Source organism: Garra rufa, unplaced genomic scaffold, assembly GCF_049309525.1.
Source record: "Garra rufa unplaced genomic scaffold, GarRuf1.0 hap1_unplaced_001, whole genome shotgun sequence".
NCBI lineage: Eukaryota > Metazoa > Chordata > Actinopteri > Cypriniformes > Cyprinidae > Garra > Garra rufa.
Genome location: NW_027394276.1, coordinates 6,095,634 through 6,115,633, shown reverse-complemented (window position 1 = coordinate 6,115,633; position 20,000 = coordinate 6,095,634). Strand labels below are relative to the sequence as shown.

General features: G+C 40.1%; 12 non-coding genes across 12 annotated transcripts; all 12 read left to right on the top strand.

The window, feature by feature from the left end:
• The first annotated feature begins 8,372 nt into the window (after positions 1-8,372).
• Positions 8,373-8,491, top strand: LOC141303493 (5S ribosomal RNA). Its single transcript, XR_012343473.1, has one exon. It is a non-coding gene; the product is annotated as a 5S ribosomal RNA (ribosomal RNA).
• An 84-nt stretch (positions 8,492-8,575) lies between these two features.
• On the top strand, positions 8,576-8,694 carry LOC141302866 (5S ribosomal RNA). The gene has a single exon (XR_012342852.1). It is a non-coding gene; the product is annotated as a 5S ribosomal RNA (ribosomal RNA).
• Positions 8,695-9,495: 801 nt separating this feature from the next.
• On the top strand, positions 9,496-9,614 carry LOC141302854 (5S ribosomal RNA). Its single transcript, XR_012342840.1, has one exon. It is a non-coding gene; the product is annotated as a 5S ribosomal RNA (ribosomal RNA).
• Positions 9,615-9,698: 84 nt separating this feature from the next.
• Positions 9,699-9,817, top strand: LOC141303037 (5S ribosomal RNA). The gene has a single exon (XR_012343021.1). It is a non-coding gene; the product is annotated as a 5S ribosomal RNA (ribosomal RNA).
• Positions 9,818-9,901: 84 nt separating this feature from the next.
• LOC141302835 (5S ribosomal RNA) lies at positions 9,902-10,020 on the top strand. Its single transcript, XR_012342821.1, has one exon. It is a non-coding gene; the product is annotated as a 5S ribosomal RNA (ribosomal RNA).
• Positions 10,021-10,104: 84 nt separating this feature from the next.
• Positions 10,105-10,223, top strand: LOC141304096 (5S ribosomal RNA). The gene has a single exon (XR_012344062.1). It is a non-coding gene; the product is annotated as a 5S ribosomal RNA (ribosomal RNA).
• Positions 10,224-10,307: 84 nt separating this feature from the next.
• LOC141304095 (5S ribosomal RNA) lies at positions 10,308-10,426 on the top strand. Its single transcript, XR_012344061.1, has one exon. It is a non-coding gene; the product is annotated as a 5S ribosomal RNA (ribosomal RNA).
• A 753-nt stretch (positions 10,427-11,179) lies between these two features.
• On the top strand, positions 11,180-11,298 carry LOC141304094 (5S ribosomal RNA). Its single transcript, XR_012344059.1, has one exon. It is a non-coding gene; the product is annotated as a 5S ribosomal RNA (ribosomal RNA).
• A 6,481-nt stretch (positions 11,299-17,779) lies between these two features.
• On the top strand, positions 17,780-17,898 carry LOC141302842 (5S ribosomal RNA). The gene has a single exon (XR_012342827.1). It is a non-coding gene; the product is annotated as a 5S ribosomal RNA (ribosomal RNA).
• Positions 17,899-17,982: 84 nt separating this feature from the next.
• On the top strand, positions 17,983-18,101 carry LOC141303069 (5S ribosomal RNA). The gene has a single exon (XR_012343053.1). It is a non-coding gene; the product is annotated as a 5S ribosomal RNA (ribosomal RNA).
• An 801-nt stretch (positions 18,102-18,902) lies between these two features.
• Positions 18,903-19,021, top strand: LOC141302405 (5S ribosomal RNA). Its single transcript, XR_012342393.1, has one exon. It is a non-coding gene; the product is annotated as a 5S ribosomal RNA (ribosomal RNA).
• An 84-nt stretch (positions 19,022-19,105) lies between these two features.
• LOC141303080 (5S ribosomal RNA) lies at positions 19,106-19,224 on the top strand. Its single transcript, XR_012343064.1, has one exon. It is a non-coding gene; the product is annotated as a 5S ribosomal RNA (ribosomal RNA).
• Positions 19,225-20,000: the final 776 nt, after the last annotated feature.

Here is a 20,000-nt window from a genome sequence, read left to right as displayed (position 1 = left end):
ACTATATACAAGGGGATGAGGTAATGCAGTGCAATAGTATGCAATGTTAAGCAGATATTTACATTCACTAAAAACACATCTTTTTTTCTATGAGAAAATAGGTATGTGTTTTATAGGTGGTGTATAATGAATTGGTATAACAGGCAGATATTGTAGCAAATATGACTTGGGGAATGTGATTTGGGGGATGTAGTTGCAGATGGAGTTGGCTCTCTAGTTGTTATTTTTTTTCTTTTTTAGTTCCTCATCTACTACACTTTTGAAGTGTTCAAAACTGTTGAACACAACACCTTCAAAACCTGAAGTGGTGGACTTCCTAGTTGCTGGGCAATAGGTAAATATTTTTTGGCTACTTTCAGCAGCCTTGTCTTTGGAGGGCGTGTACCTCTTGCGCTGCCCACCACACTGGGGTACTTGGCAGGCCCCACAAGGCTTCATGGATTTATGAGGCTTGATTGGTCTGGATGTCAGCGCAGGAGGTGGTGTGAAAGGTATGAACCCTTGACTGCTGGATGCCCCACAGAGCATCATAGATGGTCCCTGTGGCTGTGCAGGAACCACTACCAGGACAGGTGCTGCTGACGCTCTGGGTGGGATGTACGTGGCCACAGGGGGTTTAGGTTGAATGGGCCGGTTCCCAAGCATTTCCACATCAACCCTGCAAAAATAAATCATACATATGATGATGAGTATAATTAATGAGAAATAATGTGTATGACTATCAATTCACGTGGTTTGTTGTGTTTAAGTTTAAACCACTCAGCTGATAAATTCAGATATGTTCACATATTTGAATAAAGTAGTAAAGTCACATACTTGTGACATGAAGAACTGAACAACTTACTTCCGCTTCTGACCATGCCTTTTCCCAGCTGTATGACGTAGGCTCTGGTACTGAACCTGAGGTCGATCTGGAGCTGGAAGGGATTCTGGCAGAGTCGGAGCTGCTGGCATTGGTTCTTCTGACAGCACTCTTTGGTGGGGTTTCACCTTTGGCATTACTGTTGCCCTGTAGTTAGCCTTCTTCTCTTCCCGTGCCATGAATGTAGAGATGGACTTGGCATTCAGATTGGGCAGAGGAATGGAGAGACCTTTGAGGATGGGATCGTCTCTGACTCGGTCTACAATCCTTTTATACTGGCCCTTGATTGCATTGGTGATTTTAGTGGGGGAGGTGAGACGACTGGCTGGTGGCCGGTTTTTCAGCATCTTAATAATGAGGTACAACAGACGACTATCCTCAGTCACCTGGGCTGACTGAGGGTACTTCATCCAGGAAAACTTTGTCTTCTGTGCTGCTCTGGTCTCAGGTGTGTCAGCTCCCAAGCATCTGCCAAACAGGGTGTAACCCCACCTTGACTCATACCTTTTTACAAAGTTGGCTGCAGACCTGTCATGCTCATGCAGAGCACCAACTGCATTGCCAATCTTCAGCCTTAGGTCAGCTGGCACTAGGTGACGGTCACTGTTGTCTGCCAGTTCTAAAATGAGAAGGGCCAAGGCTTCCACTTCCTCCAGCCCAGGAAGATGCAGATGGCTCTGGGTCATCAGCACATCCTGCAGAGCAGGACTGTCCTCCTCCTCCACCTGTTCTGATTGAGTGAGGATGACATGTTTGTCACTGACAGTGTCCATAGGATCCTCCTCTGACTCTGCACCCATGTCTACGCCCTCATCTGACAGCTTGTCCTCGCCTTGTTCAGCCGTCTCCTCTTCTTCACGGGCCTGCTCTTCCTCAACTGCAAATATGTAATGTACTAATCACCAGTGTGTCTAGGCAGTTACAACAACTAACAGTAGACTAATTAATACAACATGGCGATGCTGCAGTTCATTTGTTTCATATTATGTAAAATAAAAATGAACTATATCATGCATACTTGTCATGGATAGAATATGCATGATATTTATAGGTATTTGACTGCTCAGTATGTATGTATATTGTTATAATGCAGGATTGTGTACCTTGCTGGGCATAGTAATCCCTTGCAGTGAAGCTGGTTGACTGGCACATGGCATACTCTACTCCAAGGAGCTCCTCCTCGTCTGGGTCCTTGTATACAGCAGGGTAGGGCATTGGAGAGGCAAAGTTGGGCTCGAGGACATGCTCTTTACCGAAGAGCACAACAGCCTGCTGATTCAGGCGCTGAATCTGCCGTGGGTCCATACACCACGTCTGCCTGCCATGACCACCAGCAACCCGGAGTGATTCCATGCGGCTGTTCCACTGCACAGCAAATGCAATCAGATACACCTGAAAGACATGACCATTCATGCATTATTGTACATCAGAAACTAATTTTGATTACAAAGTGGGCATCGCCCAGCAGCATGACATACAATTTGTCTTTTGTCCGCAATAGGCTATTTTGTGTGTGTGCGCATCTCATACACCCGGTTGATGCTATGTGAACAGCATAGAGCTCACATACACACAGGAAGAGAGGGTAGCACAAAAGCAGGGAGGATACAGGTAAAATATGCTTATGAACAATGTTGTGTAATCAATATTTTTTTAAAATATTAAAGCTGTTTATACTTACTTGGAATGGCATAACTCCACATCTCTGTGAGGGAATGGCATTGTACAGGTGTGAGTGCAAGCCCTCCAAGGAGTTACTGCCTCGCCGACACCTGTACTTGTTCAGGCGGACACCATTCAGCACCACCACCTTCACTGAAACATACAGCTGTATGCCAGGGGGGTCCTATAAAACATGCGTTGCTTATTTATTATGGTGTCTGTGAGTTTGAGTTTGTATGATTTTACAATGATTAGTTCAAAAATGTTTACCCACCTGCATACAACTAAGATGCTTGCTTGCAGTTGCCCAGTGAGAATCCACTGCCTGTGCTGATTTGAACAGGTGGATTCCATCAATGTCAAGGCCTGCAGGTCCCTTGAACTCCGTAATGATGGACTCAATTGCTGAAGCTGTCTCCTGTAACAATCATTCACATTTATTTTATATAGTTATATCGCTTAAAATGTGAAATTATTTCAATAATTGGAAGTATTTCCAAAATGAAATATAGTAGTGTGACAACTTAGTTAATTTTAGTGAAGTATGTTTTGAGCTTCTTATACATAAAGATTATACATGGATTAATAGTACACTTAACCTCAACCCCACGGGTGATCCGTCTGACATAGGACCTGATCTGGTGAGGTTTGAGGAAGGTTATCATGTCCTCGTCTGAAAGACTGGCGTACAACTCCTGGTTGCCCTTCCTGACTGCCTGGATTAGGAGCATCATATCGTCCTTGTAGTAGGCCAGCACTGCACCTGCAAGGGCACTCATGAACACCCCATACTTGGCATGGCTCTGTTTGATGACAACAGCATCCCAGCGGTGCAGCCAGTGTCGAATGTCCAGTCTGACCACAGTGCCCTTCTGCACCCAGTCCCCGAACAGGTTCTCCAGGAAGGACGAACCACTGTCACTGAAACAATATAAATTCAGCATGTGTTCTTTGTTTTTTTAACATTAAATGAATGACAAATTTTATCAGGGTATATGGATGTGTTATTACCTACCGACAACAGTTGTTATCTGCATATATGACAGTTGGTGCAGGAGCCCTAGCTCGTTCAAAGCGGCCCATCAGACCTTTGGCCATACGGCTGTAACACCCCTCAGACTCAGCTGCCACCACCACTGTGGTCAAGAACTGGCCCCACTCGTTCAGCACACTGGTGACATACTGCATGGTGCCCTGACCATCACCATATATCTTCTTAAGGACCTGGAAAACACAAAGCAGAACATTCATTTGATAAGATCTAACAATAACCTGTCTGTCCAATATAATTTATATGAATTACAATGCATGTACATTTTGTATCCATCACATTTGAACACTGAACAGTGAGGCCAAAGTCCCTTATTCAAAACAATAAGCTGGCTCAAGTCACTTTAAAGTGACTAAATAAATATTAAGTCTGCATAACTTCATGAATTGATACAATACACATACCTTTCTTGTACCATCAATGCAGAGGATTTCTCCAGTCACACTGAGGATTGAGGCTCTGTACACAGGCATCCTCTCCATCTCCATGATCATGTGTGCACGCCTCAGCACACGGGCACAAGGAAGGGGAGTCCGGGGCAGAGGAGGGGTGTAAGTACCAGCAGCTTTGACAAAGGACAGGATGCTCTTCTGAGACGATGCAGATCCAGCTGTGTGGGCTTCATACAGGAGAGTCTGGTACAGGTCACGGCGCTCCACATACCACTCATCATGTCCCTGCTGCAGCACTCTCTGGACTTTGTTCATGGACACACTGTTGACCCTGTCATTCAGAAGAGTAACCACTCCTTTGTCAATAGCACGCTTCCCACACAGTATGGCAGGAAACATGCTTCTGATGGCCGGGGCCAAGTTCATCAGAATCTTGGGACTGTGTGCCAGCCAAATGTACTGCTGAACATGATGACTGTCCTCATCTTCACTGTCTGCGTCACTATGTGTCTTACTCACTGCCCGCCTCATCTTTTCACAATGTGAACACTTCAGCTTCTCTGTCAACAGGGTGTAATTGTACTTCATCCCACACACTTGCCTGGCATAACTACCAAAACCTTTCTTTTCAAGGTATTCACCTGGTGGTGCAGGGCAGTTGGAGCTAGGGCAGCGGATCTTGGCTTGCATCACACCAACTGGGCGCCAGAAGAAGGCAGGGGTTGTGAAAAATGCCATCATGTTGGGCAGTCCTCCCTTGACAGAAGTAGGAATTGGGGGTGGGTGGAACTGCATCTTCTCCTTTAAAAGCCTTCTCTCCACAATATCTCCTTTGGCATTCTTGTACCTGGAAGGCCTCTCAAACAGACCATACATCTCATCACATTTCAGCCACTTGATGTTAGGAGGAGCTATACCATTGGCTTGTGTAGATGGAGGTGGATGCTCCCAGTATTTCTGCCAGCCCTCCAGCAAGATGTTACCAGTTTCTGAGGCAGAGGTGTCAACAGGGGAAGAAGGTCTTCCCTGAGATGTGCTGAGGCTGTGGGAAGAGTCCTGACTCACAGCCGGTGTGAGCTCTCCCCAGGTGGTCAGCTGTGTGGAGACCGCTACCTCAGACTCTTCAAGGACAGTCTCTGTAGAAAAAATCAGACAAAATGTATTGAGCACATTGCTTAAGATGTGAATATAATGACAAACACAAGCATTATCACAATAAACAAAGTTTGTTTCTATTTTCCATGTTATCAGATCTTATTTTAGAGAACACAAATTATATTTAATACAAACATTTTAGTATAGAGCTGCTACAAAAAATATAGGCAATAGTGTAAACAAATATTGTAATATAATAAAAAAATCTAACATATCACATATACAAATTAAATAGATTTTTGTATGTGTTATCTAAATGCCAAAAAAAGCATTTAGGCATTAAATCTGTTACACTGAAAAAGGGGCAGCTAGCTTGATAATATACCTCACCCTGCTGAAAATTAAAGTGAAATCCAAAACCTACTGTCGTCATTATCAGTGCCATAAAATGTGTGATATTTCGGCAGTGTATTTAGTCAGATGTTTGAAATACATCAGTAAGAAAATGTTATATGAATTTCAAAATAGAGTTATGCCGTGTTAAATGTTAATTACCAGCAGCTGCCAACAATTCAGCATCACTGGCATAGTCAGGATCCTGCTGGAACTTAGAAAGGGTAGATTCAGCCTTCTTTCCTTTGTCTTTCCTTGACTCCTGTTCATGCAGAAAATAAAGAAATTATAGAAAAACACATACAGAGTTGTATTGTACCACATAAACACAAGTACTTACACTGTTACCACTTCCTATGTCTAAAGCACAAGCTTTTGTGCAGAGTAAACATTGATGATTTTACTATTGAAGGTGCATTAATATGTGCCTAACTTATTTACACATGCACTACATTTTTTTTTTATAAACAAAACAGTAAATATAATTTAATCTCAGTTAACGGGTCAAAGTTACCTCCAAGTGTTTGTCAAGATGAAAGGTGACAGGCGGGAACTCTCTGGCATACTGCAGCAATCGCTCCTTTTGCCACTTTAGGAGATCGTTCTTCTCACCCTTCTGGCAATATTCAGACAGCAGCCATATGACCCAGCCCACATCATTTTCGAGCAGCCACCTGAAAGACTGTCCTGCATATTTGCCGAATGTGACAACTAGCTGGCCTTTCCACATTTCCCCTCCAGCTTTCTTTGCAGCAGCCTCCGCCTTTTCAGAATCCAGACAGCTGGGGTCTACTGCTTTGCTGGGGGCCACTGCCACACTCTTAGCTGCATCCGTACACTGCAGCTTGGCCTCTCCCTGCCTGTACAGACGGATGCATGGGTACAGGTGCTGTTTTTGGTGGCTGCTCAGCTGCTGTTTCAGTGAGAAGCTTTTCCCACACACTTCACACACATATCCCTTTGGACCATGAAGCTGCATGTGCCGAGTCAGGTTGGACTTCACAGAGAAACTACTGCCACATACACTGCACTTGTGTCCCTCCAAATCCATGCTTTTTTATCTGTTGTAATAAAACAGAAACAGATTCAGATTAGTTTCTTCTTTTCAAACTGTACAGGGGACTAAACACTGGAAGACCAGGAGATGCAAAACATGTACACAAGTAACAGTACTGCTATTACTATTACTTAAATTAGAAGTAAAAAGGTATTTTGTAAAATAATAGTAATAAAAAAAATACTACACAAGTACTGAGTAATCTTTATGGATGTTATCTGATTTACCTTTTAATGTGATATTTCATGTGATTAGCTAAAAGTTCAAAAGGTAATGGTTTTATCATTTTAGACTATATTTTTGCTTGCCTTGTGTTTTCAGTGTTTTAACATGTTATTGACTGTTAATGACTTATCAGTTACTACAAAAATAGACAAAATAGTTTAGATTAGTGGAGATAGCCGGACAAAACAGCCCTAAACGATTTAAATGTACAGTAAGTAGTCAATTCCAACAGGACAAACTGGCAAGTGACAGTAACGTTAGTGTTACTAGCCACAGGTAAAATCTACCTGTATTTGGATAGTAGGTTAGTCCTAATGTCCAGCCCTGATTGTGTTTGGGTATTTCCAAAGTATTTACTTTTTAGTAAAACATTACAAAGACTATAAAGAATTACTGCAGTTTACGATTCATGTTAGTAACTTAGTTAGATGGGCGATTATATTTTCGCTATTAATGCTTTTAAAACTTTAAAGTTAATAGCTTTGTAATTACTGCACGTAAATCCATGCAGGAAAAAAAAAAAACTGTTAGAAAGCATTTCTGGAGCTGGAGAATATACTGGACTTACCTCTTGTTTGCCGTTACCGATCTCACTGTTACCGATCTCAGTCCATTGATGATAGTACGGTTGTTTACGCTTGTCACTCACATGATGCACTTGATCCGGTCCGGCCATCTGATTGGTGGGTTGAGGAAGCAGCCGGCTCAACAGAGCTCAGTGATTGGTTGATTGAGATGCTCAACTTGCTCAACGGCGCTCAATGATTGGTCAATAATTGCTCAGTATAGGGACTTAGAGGAGAGTGCGCCTGGGAATACCAGGTGCTGTAAGCTTTTGCCTTTTCTTCACTATTTATATAATATGCTGGCTTTTAGAAAGACGTGTTTTACCGCTCTATTTATTACAATCATTTACATGTATTATAGAGTTTTAAGTGTTTTACATGTTTTTTAGGCCATTTTATTACTCTTAACATTTTAAGTGTATGTGTCTTTAATAAATGGATGGTTGGCCTGTCATGTGACTAGACACATGACAGGAAGCAGGAAGTACAACTGTATAAGAGAGCAGCATGACAAACAAAGGACAGTCACCAAACTGTTGGATTGAGGAGTTGCTAATTTTAGAGCTCACCTTTCCATTCACCACCTGCAAACTTTGGATTACACTTTCTGTGGATTGTATATACACTGGTGGACACTCACATTGGACTTATCAACACACTGGGGTTCTTGGACTGTTTTTAGGGTATGGACAAATGAACTGTATTCTTTTAACAGAGTTTACCTGTTTTTAGGGTATGGACAAATGAACTGTATTCTTTTAACAGAGTTTACCTAGTTTTATCGTGTTGTTTTAAAGTCTTTTATGTGAACCTTGTAAATACACCAAATCTATTTAAACCAATTTTCTTTTATGTCTCATTCTTTTAACCACTAGTCATCTCTCACAGTTAAATCTGACCCCATTTTAGTCTTGTAACTCGGCTGATAAGGCCGATTGTTACACTTTTATGGGAGACCGCCTGGGAATACCAGGTGCTGTAAGCTTTTGCCTTTTCTTCACTATTTATATAATATGCTGGCTTTTACGGAGGCTGATCTTTAAATAGCCCACTTTTTGGAGCAGCCCTCGCTTATGGCCATACCGCGCTGAGAGCGCTCAATCTCGTCTGATCTCGGAAGCTAAGCAGCGTAGGGCCTGGTTAGTACTTGGATGGGAGACCGCCTGGGAATACCAGGTGCTGTAAGCTTTTGCCTTTTCTTCACTATTTATATAATATGCTGGCTTTTACGGAGGCTGATCTTTAAATAGCCCACTTTTTGGAGCAGCCCTTGCTTATGGCCATACCGCGCTGAGAGCGCCCGATCTCGTCTGATCTCGGAAGCTAAGCAGCGTCGGGCCTGGTTAGTACTTGGATGGGAGACCGCCTGGGAATACCAGGTGCTGTAAGCTTTTGCCTTTTCTTCACTATTTATATAATATGCTGGCTTTTAGAAAGACGTGTTTTACCGCTCTATTTATTACAATCATTTACATGTATTATAGAGTTTTAAGTGTTTTACATGTTTTTTAGGCCATTTTATTACTCTTAACATTTTAAGTGTATGTGTCTTTAATAAATGGATGGTTGGCCTGTCATGTGACTAGACACATGACAGGAAGCAGGAAGTACAACTGTATAAGAGAGCAGCATGACAAACAAAGGACAGTCACCAAACTGTTGGATTGAGGAGTTGCTAATTTTAGAGCTCACCTTTCCATTCACCACCTGCAAACTTTGGATTACACTTTCTGTGGATTGTATATACACTGGTGGACACTCACATTGGACTTATCAACACACTGGGGTTCTTGGACTGTTTTTAGGGTATGGACAAATGAACTGTATTCTTTTAACAGAGTTTACCTGTTTTTAGGGTATGGACAAATGAACTGTATTCTTTTAACAGAGTTTACCTAGTTTTATCGTGTTGTTTTAAAGTCTTTTATGTGAACCTTGTAAATACACCAAATCTATTTAAACCAATTTTCTTTTATGTCTCATTCTTTTAACCACTAGTCATCTCTCACAGTTAAATCTGACCCCATTTTAGTCTTGTAACTCGGCTGATAAGGCCGATTGTTACACTTTTATGGGAGACCGCCTGGGAATACCAGGTGCTGTAAGCTTTTGCCTTTTCTTCACTATTTATATAATATGCTGGCTTTTACGGAGGCTGATCTTTAAATAGCCCACTTTTTGGCGCAGCCCTCGCTTATGGCCATACCGCGCTGAGAGCGCCCGATCTCGTCTGATCTCGGAAGCTAAGCAGCGTCGGGCCTGGTTAGTACTTGGATGGGAGACCGCCTGGGAATACCAGGTGCTGTAAGCTTTTGCCTTTTCTTCACTATTTATATAATATGCTGGCTTTTACGGAGGCTGATCTTTAAATAGCCCACTTTTTGGAGCAGCCCTCACTTATGGCCATACCGCGCTGAGAGCGCCCGATCTCGTCTGATCTCGGAAGCTAAGCAGCGTCGGGCCTGGTTAGTACTTGGATGGGAGACCGCCTGGGAATACCAGGTGCTGTAAGCTTTTGCCTTTTCTTCACTATTTATATAATATGCTGGCTTTTACGGAGTCTGATCTTTAAATAGCCCACTTTTTGGAGCAGCCCTCGCTTACGGCCATACCGCGCTGAGAGCGCCCGATCTCGTCTGATCTCGGAAGCTAAGCAGCGTCGGGCCTGGTTAGTACTTGGATGGGAGACCGCCTGGGAATACCAGGTGCTGTAAGCTTTTGCCTTTTCTTCACTATTTATATAATATGCTGGCTTTTACGGAGGCTGATCTTTAAATAGCCCACTTTTTGGAGCAGCCCTCGCTTACGGCCATACCGCGCTGAGAGCGCCCGATCTCGTCTGATCTCGGAAGCTAAGCAGCGTCGGGCCTGCTTAGTACTTGGATGGGAGACCGCCTGGGAATACCAGGTGCTGTAAGCTTTTGCCTTTTCTTCACTATTTATATAATATGCTGGCTTTTACGGAGGCTGATCTTTAAATGGCCCACTTTTTGGAGCAGCCCTCGCTTACGGCCATACCGCGCTGAGAGCGCCCGATCTCGTCTGATCTCGGAAGCTAAGCAGCGTCGGGCCTGCTTAGTACTTGGATGGGAGACCGCCTGGGAATACCAGGTGCTGTAAGCTTTTGCCTTTTCTTCACTATTTATATAATATGCTGGCTTTTAGAAAGACGTGTTTTACCGCTCTATTTATTACAATCATTTAAATGTATTATAGAGTTTTAAGTGTTTTACATGTTTTTTAGGCCATTTTATTACTCTTAACATTTTAAGTGAGTGTGTGTCTTTAAAAAATGGATGGTTGGCCTGACATGTGACTAGACACATGACAGGAAGCAGGAAGTACAACTGTATAAGAGAGCAGCATGACAAACAAAGGACAGTCACCAAACTGTTGGATTGAGGAGTTGCTAATTTTAGAGCTCACCTTTCCATTCACCACCTGCAAACTTTGGATTACACTTTCTGTGGATTGTATATACACCGGTGGACACTCACATTGGACTTATCAACACACTGGGATTCTTGGACTGTTTTTAGGGTATGGACAAATGAACTGTATTCTTTTAACAGCGTTTACCTCGTTTTATCGTGTTGTTTTAAAGTCTTTTATGTGAACCTTGTAAATAAACCAAATCTATTTAAACCAATCTTCTTTTATGTCTCATTCTTTTAACCACTAGTCATCTCTCACAGTTAAATCTGACCCCATTTTAGTCTTGTAACTCGGCTGATAAGGCCGATTGTTACACTTGGATGGGAGACCGCCTGGGAATACCAGGTGCTGTAAGCTTTTGCCTTTTCTTCACTATTTATATAATATGCTGGCTTTTACGGAGTCTGATCTTTAAATAGCCCACTTTTTGGAGCAGCCCTCGCTTACGGCCATACCGCGCTGAGAGCGCCCGATCTCGTCTGATCTCGGAAGCTAAGCAGCGTCGGGCCTGCTTAGTACTTGGATGGGAGACCGCCTGGGAATACCAGGTGCTGTAAGCTTCTGCCTTTTCTTCACTATTTATATAATATGCTGGCTTTTACGGAGGCTGATCTTTAAATGGCCCACTTTTTGGAGCAGCCCTCGCTTACGGCCATACCACCTTCGGCGCACTAGAGGGAGCTAGTGAGTTGTTTACAAGGTTTGGCTGCAGTAGGGAGAGAAAGGCTCTCCACCATTTTGTGTTTTTTGTTTGTTTGTTTTGCATCATTTAATTAGTGTTTTATTTATTTTTTTTGTCAGTTTTATAACCACCTGACAGCAGCAGTTTGCTGGCTGGAAGGTGGTTAGTATTTTTTTTTCTTTTTTGATAAACAATGGATGGATTTATGGCAAACGACTTTGGACTGGCTGGAGAGACAAGCATGGTTAACGATACTGGACTGGCGGGAGAAACTGGAATGGTCAATGACACTGGACTGGAAAAAGGACAACGACAACGAGCTGGACCTAATTTGGAAAGAAAAGGAGTTTTGGAAAAACGGAGGTATTTGAAAGAAGCAACGGTGATTATTAATGTGGAAGAGGCAAATGACGCAAAAGGGGTGGACGTTATCAAAGCTGTGGCTGAACAGATCGGAGGAGGAAAAATTTTAGCGGTGCGACCAAGACAAAGCAAAGAATATGAACTGACTCTGGAAAAAGAAGAAATGTGTGACGCTTTGATGGATGGACTGAAAATAAAAGGGACAGTATGTGAGGTAAAAAAACTTCAAAACAGAGACTATGTTGTTTCTTTCATGCATTTGCCTGTCTACTTGGATGATGAAGAAATTTTAGGAAAATTGAATGGATGGGGTGTTCTACCCGTGTCAAAAATGAAACGAAGGCTGTATCCGGGCACTAACATTGAGGATGGTACAAGGTTTGTTAGAGTGAGGTTCCCAAGAGAAGTTGTCTCCCTCCCTTACAGCACAAAGCTGGAAACAGCTGAAGGGCCGCAATATTTCCGGGTGATGCATAGCCACCAGGTGAAGACCTGTCGGTTGTGCATGAGCCCGGAACATCTAATGAAAGATTGCCCTGATTTTAAATGCCACAAATGTGAGGAGAGGGGGCACTTCGCACGGGACTGTACTGCGGTTAAGTGCCCGGAATGCCGAAAGATCTTAGACAGATGTGAGTGTTGGTTTGGGGAAGAGGAGGGAGGTACAGAAATCCAGGTGGATGGGCAAATGCATGAAAGAAACAGCAAGCATGACGGAAATATTGAAAAAGAGAATGCAACAGAGAGTTTGCAGCAACATGAAATGGAAAAAGAAACAAACAACGAGAAGGACAGAGAAGGCGAGCAAAAGGAGGAAAATAGCAAGCAACAAACACTACAAGGAACTTTAACATGGACACCAATGGAAATAACTTCAACTTTTAAAGATTTTCTGGATGAGGTGGATAAAGAGAGACAAGTGGAAAAGAAGCAAAACAAAGAAACAGACAGTGAAGAAGAGGAAAACATGGAGGACATGGGAAAGGACAGAGTGGAGAAACCAACAAGAAGACGGACATTAAAGGTAACACCAAATGTGGAAGTTGCAAGAAAAACAATTATGAAAAAGGGACGAGTAAAATGTTTGAACCGATATGAAGTACTGATGGGTTTGGAGGAGGACTGAGAAGATGGTTTTTAAATGTTTACCACTTTTTTTAATGGTTTTAAATTGTGTGACTTTTAATGCAAGAGGGCTGTTAGATTTTAAAAAATTTGAAAAAGTTAAAGAAAAATGCAAGAGAGAAGACATCATTGCACTACAGGAAACAAACTGGAGGGATGATTTAATGAATGATTTTAAAAAAAGATGGGATGGAGGTGTTTTATATAATAATGGAGATGGAAGGCTGGGGAGAGGAGTGGCATTTTTAATGAAGGAAGATATTTTTAAAGTAAGCACAATTATATTTAAGGACAACGTGGGGAAATGTATGGTAGTCAAAACAAAATATGAAGAAAGAGATTTGATTTTAGTAAATGTACATGCACCGGGGGAGGAGAAGGCAAAGAAAGAGTTCTTTAATGTTTTAAGAAATGTTCTTAAGAAACATAGAGATATAATAATGATGGGTGATTTTAACACAGTTTTTAGTAAACAAGACATGGCAGAAGGAATGGTTTTTAAAACTGACAGAGGGAGAAAAGAATTAAAAGCTTTAATGCAAGAAAATAATATGACAGATGTTTGGAGAGAAAGAAATGAAAAGAAAAAAGAATTTTCAAGAAGACAAATAGTGGGACATTTTTTATGCCAAACCAGAATAGACTTTATTTTATGTACGAGAAATGTGGAGAATTTTATTGAGAAGATTAAGTATGAAGAAACAAGTTTTAGCGATCACAAGTTTTTATTTTTTATGGTGGACGGGAGTAAAATGCAAAGGGGGCCGGGAGTATGGATTTTAAATACACAGGTTTTAAAGAATGAAGATTATGTTTCAAAGGTTAAGGAAATTATAGCAAAAGAAACGAAAAATGGAATGTATGAAGAGGATAAGAGAATATGGTGGGAGAATGTAAAATTTCTAATCAAAAAATTTTCAATGAAATATTGCAATTTAATACAGAAATGCAAGAGATACAAAGAAAAAGAAATACAAGAAATGTTAGGAATGGAATTGAACAGAGAAAATAAAGACATACAAAAGATCAGGGAAATGGAAGAAAAACTGAAAGAAATAGAAGAAAAAAAGTATGAGGGGGCGAGGCTAAGAAGCAAAGCCAAATATGTGGTGGAGGGAGAAAAATGTACCAAGTTTTTTTTTGACCTGGAGAAAAAGAGAGAGCAAGCCCAGATGATAAAAGAAATAAAAGGGGTGAAAGGGGAAATTGTGGAAGGGAATGAAAAGGTCTTAAAAGAAATACAAACTTTTTATGAAGATCTGTTTAGCTCAAGGGGTGTGGAAGAGGAAAAGACAAAGAAACTGTTGAATCAGATAAAAGCAAGAGTAAGTGATGAGGATAAAAAAGAATGTGACCAAGAAATTAGGGAAGAAGAGATTGAAAGAGCAATAAATCAACTGAATAAAAAGAAAAGTCCAGGTATAGATGGTTTGGGAACTGAATTTTATTTATGTTTTAAAGGAGTTTTAATAAAGGTTTTAAATGAGGTTTTTAAAGAAATTTTTGAAAAAGAAGGTATTAATGAAAGAACAAGCATGGGGTTAATGAAACTGATATATAAAAGGAAAGGAGAAAAAACTGATTTAAAAAACTACAGACCAATTACAATGTTGAACACGGATCTTAAGATTTTAGCAAAAGTTTTAGCGAATAGATTAAAGGAAGTATTGCCAAGCATAATTAAAACAAATCAAGCATACGGTGTAAAAGGAAGGGACATAGCAGATATAACGATGAGTATAAGAGATGAAATATGGTATATGAAAGAAAAAAATGAAGAGGGATATGTAATTAGTCTAGATTTTGAGAAAGCTTTCGATAGGGTGGAACACGGGTATTTATTTGAGGTTTTAAGGGTTTTTGGTTTTGGGGAAAATTTTATTAAATGGATTGAGATTTTATATAGGGGTGCTCTAACAAGAATAAAATGCAATGGGTTTTTAACAGAATGTTTTAAAATCACTCGATCAATTAGACAGGGTTGTCCACTTTCAGCATTATTATATTCACTTGTATCGGAACCATTAGGATTGCTTATTAGACAGAAAGAAGGAATAATAGGGATAGAAATAGAAGAAAATAAGACAGAGGGAAAAGTTTTTCAATATGCTGATGACACAACAATAATTGTAAAAGGGAAAGAGAGCGTGCAAGAAGTTATGAAGGTTGTAAATGAATACTGTAGAGGGTCTGGAAGTAAAATAAATGAAGACAAAACTGTATACATGAGATTTGGTAAAGCTGGGGATTTAATGGAATGTTTTAATTTCAAGGAAGTGGAAGAAATGAGGATTTTAGGAGTTTTAATGGGGAAGAATGAGAAGAAAGTAAGAGATGACATGTGGGAAGAAATAATAACAAATATAGAGAGAAGATTAAATTTTTGGAAATTAAGAACTTTAAATTTGAAGGGGAAGGTTTTAATATTGAATGTTTTAATGATTTCTAAGCTGTGGTATGTTTTATATGTATCTGAAATACCTTTATGGACGGAACAGAGGTTGAAGAAATCTTTTCTTGACTTTTTATGGGAGGGAAAGCCAGCAAGAATTGCATATAATACAATATTAGGGGCGGTAGAGAGGGGTGGCTTAGGACTGATGGATGTAGAACAGAGAAAAAATGCTTTAAGGGTGAAAATAGTGAAAAAATACCTGCAAGAGGATAACAAAAGTGAGTGGAAGAAAACAATGAAATACTTTTTAAACAAATGTGGTGATTTTAACATGGGGGATGGAATTTTATGGATGAAAACAAAAAATTGGATGACAGAAGGTTTACCAGAGTTTTACAGAGAAATTTTAAGTGCCTGGGGGAAGTTTTTAGCAAACATTGAGTACAATCCACACGGGAGAGAAAACATTTTAAATCAACCTCTGTTCTTAAATAACAACATTTTAAAACAAGAGAAAGAAATATTTTTTAAGAAATGGATGGGAGTGGGGATAACCAGGTTGAGAGATATTTTATATGAGTTCAAAGAGGGGTTTTTACCAACACAATACATTGAGGACACAATGGAAATGGCAAAAGAAGAATATACTGAAAAAGAAATAACAAACAATTATGAAACCATAAAAAATGCAATACCAAAAGACTGGATTAAAAGGATTGAGAGTATGGAAGAAGTGCAAACAGAGAAAATATATGTGAAATTGGGGGAGAAATTGTTTGATTTTAAAGAATGTACTGTAAAAATGTTTTATTGTGTTTTTAGAGATGGTGTTTTTAAAGAGCCGATTGTAAATAAGTACTGGGTGCAAAAATTCAGCGACTTAAAAGTAGATTTTATATGGAGAAACATGAGAGGAAGATGTGTGGAGACAAAATTGGAATGTTTGGAGTATTTTATAAGACATAAGGTGGTTTTTACTGAAATTATTTTAAAGAAAATAGGGATGGAACAAAACGCAATGTGTAAAGTTTGCCAGGAGAAAGAGGAGGGGATTTTACATATGTTTTTATATTGTAAAGAATTGGAGGCCTTTTTAAACAAATGTAAATGTGTAATTAGGGATTTGACTGTGGAATGGGATGAAAATGTAATTGGCTGGAACAGAGTGGTGATGTTGGGGTGGGAAAAGAAGTGTAATAACAAAAAGTTTATAAATCTGTGGATAATGTTGATGAAAAGTGCAATATGGGAAAGAAGAACTGTGGCTAAAAAAGAAAAAACTGTGTTGGATGTTTGGAAACTGTTTAAAAGGAAAACTGAAGTGTACATGGGAAGACTGTATCTGCATTTTAATTGTGAAAATAATTTAGATGCTTTTTATCATGTTTTTACTCCACACGTTTGTTCTGTCTTAAAAGATTTGATGTGGAAACTGCCAGAATTTGAAAGAGATTTCTGAAATTCCTGAATGTATATATAGAGAATGTGATATGAAAATGTTTTGTTTAAAGGAAAACTTTTAATCTTATTTGTATTTTAATGTTTGGAATTTCTTAATAAAAAAAAAAAAAAAAAAAAGAGCGCCCGATCTCGTCTGATCTCGGAAGCTAAGCAGCGTCGGGCCTGGTTAGTACTTGGATGGGAGACCGCCTGGGAATACCAGGTGCTGTAAGCTTTTGCCTTTTCTTCACTATTTATATAATATGCTGGCTTTTAGAAAGACGTGTTTTACCGCTCTATTTATTACAATCATTTACATGTATTATAGAGTTTTAAGTGTTTTACATGTTTTTTAGGCCATTTTATTACTCTTAACATTTTAAGTGTATGTGTCTTTAATAAATGGATGGTTGGCCTGTCATGTGACTAGACACATGACAGGAAGCAGGAAGTACAACTGTATAAGAGAGCAGCATGACAAACAAAGGACAGTCACCAAACTGTTGGATTGAGGAGTTGCTAATTTTAGAGCTCACCTTTCCATTCACCACCTGCAAACTTTGGATTACACTTTCTGTGGATTGTATATACACTGGTGGACACTCACATTGGACTTATCAACACTCTGGGGTTCTTGGACTGTTTTTAGGGTATGGACAAATGAACTGTATTCTTTTAACAGAGTTTACCTGTTTTTAGGGTATGGACAAATGAACTGTATTCTTTTAACAGAGTTTACCTAGTTTTATCGTGTTGTTTTAAAGTCTTTTATGTGAACCTTGTAAATACACCAAATCTATTTAAACCAATTTTCTTTTATGTCTCATTCTTTTAACCACTAGTCATCTCTCACAGTTAAATCTGACCCCATTTTAGTCTTGTAACTCGGCTGATAAGGCCGATTGTTACACTTTTATGGGAGACCGCCTGGGAATACCAGGTGCTGTAAGCTTTTGCCTTTTCTTCACTATTTATATAATATGCTGGCTTTTACGGAGGCTGATCTTTAAATAGCCCACTTTTTGGAGCAGCCCTCGCTTATGGCCATACCGCGCTGAGAGCGCCCGATCTCGTCTGATCTCGGAAGCTAAGCAGCGTCGGGCCTGGTTAGTACTTGGATGGGAGACCGCCTGGGAATACCAGGTGCTGTAAGCTTTTGCCTTTTCTTCACTATTTATATAATATGCTGGCTTTTACGGAGGCTGATCTTTAAATAGCCCACCTTTTGGAGCAGCCCTCGCTTTTGGCCATACCGCGCTGAGAGCGCCCGATCTCGTCTGATCTCGGAAGCTAAGCAGCGTCGGGCCTGGTTAGTACTTGGATGGGAGACCGCCTGGGAATACCAGGTGCTGTAAGCTTTTGCCTTTTCTTCACTATTTATATAATATGCTGGCTTTTAGAAAGACGTGTTTTACCGCTCTATTTATTACAATCATTTACATGTATTATAGAGTTTTAAGTGTTTTACATGTTTTTTAGGCCATTTTATTACTCTTAACATTTTAAGTGTATGTGTCTTTAATAAATGGATGGTTGGCCTGTCATGTGACTAGACACATGACAGGAAGCAGGAAGTACAACTGTATAAGAGAGCAGCATGACAAACAAAGGACAGTCACCAAACTGTTGGATTGAGGAGTTGCTAATTTTAGAGCTCACCTTTCCATTCACCACCTGCAAACTTTGGATTACACTTTCTGTGGATTGTATATACACTGGTGGACACTCACATTGGACTTATCAACACTCTGGGGTTCTTGGACTGTTTTTAGGGTATGGACAAATGAACTGTATTCTTTTAACAGAGTTTACCTGTTTTTAGGGTATGGACAAATGAACTGTATTCTTTTAACAGAGTTTACCTAGTTTTATCGTGTTGTTTTAAAGTCTTTTATGTGAACCTTGTAAATACACCAAATCTATTTAAACCAATTTTCTTTTATGTCTCATTCTTTTAACCACTAGTCATCTCTCACAGTTAAATCTGACCCCATTTTAGTCTTGTAACTCGGCTGATAAGGCCGATTGTTACACTTTTATGGGAGACCGCCTGGGAATACCAGGTGCTGTAAGCTTTTGCCTTTTCTTCACTATTTATATAATATGCTGGCTTTTACGGAGGCTGATCTTTAAATAGCCCACTTTTTGGAGCAGCCCTCGCTTATGGCCATACCGCGCTGAGAGCACCCGATCTCGTCTGATCTCGGAAGCTAAGCAGCGTCGGGCCTGGTTAGTACTTGGATGGGAGACCGCCTGGGAATACCAGGTGCTGTAAGCTTTTGCCTTTTCTTCACTATTTATATAATATGCTGGCTTTTACGGAGGCTGATCTTTAAATAGCCCACTTTTTGGAGCATCCCTCGCTTATGGCCAGACCGCGCTGAGAGCGCCCGATCTCGTCTGATCTCGGAAGCTAAGCAGCGTCGGGCCTGGTTAGTACTTGGATGGGAGACCGCCTGGGAATACCAGGTGCTGTAAGCTTTTGCCTTTTCTTCACTATTTATATAATATGCTGGCTTTTAGAAAGACGTGTTTTACCGCTCTATTTATTACAATCATTTACATGTATTATAGAGTTTTAAGTGTTTTACATGTTTTTTAGGCCATTTCATTACTCTTAACATTTTAAGTGTATGTGTCTTTAATAAATGGATGGTTGGCCTGTCATGTGACTAGACACATGACAGGAAGCAGGAAGTACAACTGTATAAGAGAGCAGCATGACAAACAAAGGACAGTCACCAAACTGTTGGATTGAGGAGTTGCTAATTTTAGAGCTCACCTTTCCATTCACCACCTGCAAACTTTGGATTACACTTTCTGTGGATTGTATATACACTGGTGGACACTCACATTGGACTTATCAACACACTGGGGTTCTTGGACTGTTTTTAGGGTATGGACAAATGAACTGTATTCTTTTAACAGAGTTTACCTGTTTTTAGGGTATGGACAAATGAACTGTATTCTTTTAACAGAGTTTACCTAGTTTTATCGTGTTGTTTTAAAGTCTTTTATGTGAACCTTGTAAATACACCAAATCTATTTAAACCAATTTTCTTTTATGTCTCATTCTTTTAACCACTAGTCATCTCTCACAGTTAAATCTGACCCCATTTTAGTCTTGTAACTCGGCTGATAAGGCCGATTGTTACACTTTTATGGGAGACCGCCTGGGAATACCAGGTGCTGTAAGCTTTTGCCTTTTCTTCACTATTTATATAATATGCTGGCTTTTACGGAGGCTGATCTTTAAA